Genomic DNA, 3829 nt, shown 5'->3' on the forward strand with positions numbered 1-3829 from the left:
TCAGTCCAGCCTCATCATTAGTGAAGCTAGAGCTCTAGGTATATAAATGAAGCTAAAAATCTATGCATCTCTAAGAATGAGCAGAAATCATATTATTTGCAGAAGCCCTAGTAATACTGTCACTCAAATCCATGGAGGCCAGAGGTGAGCAGAAAGTTACCGTTTAAATCAGGTTTCAAACGGTGACCCATGGGTGGGCAGTGTGTTACAGATGTTTCTGTCTGACTCACACACTGTTTAAAAGATTCTTAAAATCAGCTGCTAATATTTAAAAGGCAGGAGGTTTCATATGATTATCCGGATCCCCAACTTCTTTTACAAATGACTGAGGCATGGGCTTCCCCGGTGGTGCAGTGGTTGAGAGTCCGCCTGCCGATGCAGGGGACACGGGTTCGTGCCCCGGTCCGGGAAGATCCCACATGCCGCGGAGCGGCTGGGCCCGTGAGCCATGGCACTGAGCCTGCGCGTCCGGAGCCTGTGCTCCGCAACGGGAGAGGCCACAACAGTGAGAGGCCCGCGTACCGCAAAAAAAAAAAAAAAAAAACAGAAAAAACACAAATGACTGAGGCATTACATTTGTGGCCCCTGATTTAAATCTTCATGGAACAGAAACAATACTTCCCTGGGAGTCAGGAGGCAAGGGTTCTAGCTCGACCACTAATTGAACAAATTGCTTCTTCTCTCTGGGTCTCTTCTTTCTTTCTTTCTTTTTTTTTTTAATAACAAAACAAGAGCTATCATTGTTCTAAAACTATAATTCACTTTCTAGATAAGCAAAGCAAGTCCAAGGGTAAAAAAATGATATAACTCCTCTAGAAATCACACCATACTCTGTACAGTTAGCTAGATGGTAGAAGGTTTTAAAAATGTTTCAGTATATATATATATATATATATATATATATATATATATATATATATAACTGGTAACACAAAAGATTATCCAAACTATAGGCATCGGTATAAAAGCCACGGTAACTCAGAAAGAGGAAGCTATTTTTAAAGGAAGAAGTGCTCTGTCTCATACGGGAAGATGGAAGCTGCCCACCACCAGATGCTGAACATGCAGACGTGCCGTGTATCCATCTGCCATGGAAATTTCCTTATTTCCACATTCTCATCTTGTAGTTTTGAGGGTGAGCATGCCACGCCTCGGCCGTGGAGGCTTTCTGCTCCAGTGGCTTCAGACAAAGTTACCATTAACTCCCCAACCTGCAAAAAAATTATTTGACACAAAGGATTCCAAAATGTCCTCCTCTCCCCCTACAAGCCCACAAACAAATGGTACAGGAATGAGGTCAGAAAGGAATCCCCCGCCTACCAGGCCCCTGAATTCATTTACCTACCTCAGAGCCCATTCAGGGGAAGGGGTGGGACCGGGAACAAGAGACCCTCGGAGGCCAAGTGGAGTTTGGGGGTCGAGCGCTACATTACAAGATCTGACAGGCCTTTGCCAGCCTTCAGCTTCTTTGTGTCTCTCACATAATAGAGAAACACAAACTGAGCAGCACACGATCTGTGGTTACACCCTTGGACAGAGCGCACTCTTTGCAAATGCTAATAGTATTGTAGCATCCTGTCACCCGGGAACACAAAAAAAGGATGTTGATTTTCACATGAACCAGAACAGGCCCATTGTACACAAGTTGGTGACCAACTTGTAGTATCTGCACATCAAAAGCCCAGCCAATCATAGGGTACACAGCTGGCGAACCACACCAACCCGGGCGCCTGTCCCAGAGAACGAGATCCTAATGCCCCGTCCACCGCTACGGTGACAAAACATAGTGCTTTTGACGTGAATGGGCCCACAGTCTCAGGATCCTGATTTAGCAATTAGTATAATTAGTAAGAATGTAAGTGTCTCAGATATTTAAAAAGAGAAATCTGAATGTATGAAAATGGGCGTGGCTTCGTGCTCTTGCTGAGAGCCTTCGGTATGGCAGAAGCAGCAGAGGGCAGGGATATTCAACTAGGCACTCATACTAGGGGGGATCTGATACTGGACTAGAGGAACTCACGAGAATGTTGGCAGGGAAGTATTTATTACCTATTCCTATCCTAATGGTCCTGGGAAACTAGAAACTCTCAGGGCAAGAAAATTAAATAAAGAATATAAATGATATTCCTGAAAATAAACTTAGAGATTCTAAAGGCTTCTGTTAATAGCTTTCCTTTCAAGTGCTAAATTTATTAGAAATCAAAAGGTAGTCAAAATTGGGGAAAATAAAATATTCAATCAAGGTTTTGAAAACTGGAGTAAAAATAATTCTGCATCTTAACAGTTGGGCTAACTCAAAAAGAATCAGAGAATCTGTAGAGGTAAAATGGGAAAATTAACATGATTAACATGTTAAGGGAAAATTGCAGAGTATTCATTTTCACTCCTAAGGTCTGGGGTAGACCTGAGATTAGAAACTCCTTAATCTCAGTATCACCTTGTCCCCCAGGGCCCGGTAGGAAACCATCTCTGCAGGGGTTTCTATTCTTGTGGTGCAACAGAAGTCTCATATAATTAGGGAAAACCATCCTAGGGCATTTCTGTAAAGTTAGCTCAACTTGCACTTTCTAGGTATATCAGTGCCCTAATATACTCATAATTTTATAAATAAATTCATTTTCCTAAAAGTATATTTGAGAGAGAGCACGTTTTAGAAAGTGCATAGGCTTGTAGCCAGATTTGTTTTCCAATTTAGACTCTGCTAGTCACTGGAATGACCTTGGTTATTTAACTTTTCTGAGCTTATTTTCTCATCTATAAAAATGGAAATAATACTGCCCATGATAATGGATGCATAACATAAGATATACTGGCTCCTTTGCTCTAGATTTCAGTTCCTTTCTTCAAAATTTAAAAGGAAAGTCAAAAACGTTTCACAGGATTAATCCTTGGCAAGATAGGATACTGACCATTAAAAAGGTTTCAGGGGGGTCTCTAGATAGATCCCCAAAGGCTCATGGCCAGCGACAGTACACTGTGTCCTGAGTCCCGCTAAGACCTTTATACAGGCTCTTACTCAGGGTGTGCAGCCACCCCTGCAATGGCTGTGCACCTTTTCTCCCAAAACACATCAAACACCGCCCCCTCGCATTAGCGCTGCTCCTGGCGGTGGGGAAGCGGGTTCACCATCATTACTGGGCGTGTGCTGTGCTGTGCTGTGTTAAGGTATAGGTGACTCCTGGTTTTCACTACATATACGTTGATGGTAGACAAAAATGATATACATTCGGCACCCAGAGGGACTGGCTGTGAGCCAGGTGTGGTGGCGCGTGCCGGCAGTCCCAGCTACTTGGGAGGCTGAGGGCAGGAGGATCGCTTGATCCCATGAGTTCCGCGCTGTAGTGCGCTGTGCCAATCGGGTGTCTGCACTAAGTTCGGCATCTGTATGGTGACCTCCCGGGAGTGGGGGACCACCAGGTTGCCTAAGAAGGGGTGGAGCGGCTCAGGTCGGAAACGGAGCAGGTCAAAACTCCTGTGATCAGAGGAATTGGTTGTGTACCACTTGGAGCATCATTGGCTGCAAGTGTGAGGACTTTTGACTTAAGCCCTCTAGACAAATACAGTTTTTAATGGAGAAATAGTAAGTATGGCATTTCGTTAATGACTCATGACGACTTCTGTGTTAAGATGTATGGAAAAGAGAGATTAAAAACAAAAATGGAACACAAACTAAGGGAGCAGAGAAATGGATAGGTTCATCCCTTAAGAGGTATATTAATTTCAATATTTCCTGGTAGCTGAAGCAAAGAAACAGGTGAAGTCTTGAGTTCTCTTTGACAGAAGGGAAGCACCATATGCGTTTGTCTGTAGTGGGAAACTCTGCTGGCAC

At 43.7% G+C, this 3829-nt stretch overlaps 1 non-coding gene across 1 annotated transcript; it reads left to right on the plus strand.

Annotated features, from left to right (window-relative positions):
* Positions 1-3252: 3252 nt before the first annotated feature.
* Positions 3253-3551, plus strand: LOC149749359 (signal recognition particle RNA). Its single transcript, XR_016393157.1, has one exon.
* Positions 3552-3829: the final 278 nt, after the last annotated feature.

Source organism: Delphinapterus leucas, chromosome 4 (assembly GCF_059928025.1).
Source record: "Delphinapterus leucas isolate spDelLeu-1000000601 "Yukka" chromosome 4, BTC_Dleu_Yukka2, whole genome shotgun sequence".
Taxonomy (NCBI): domain Eukaryota; kingdom Metazoa; phylum Chordata; class Mammalia; order Artiodactyla; family Monodontidae; genus Delphinapterus; species Delphinapterus leucas.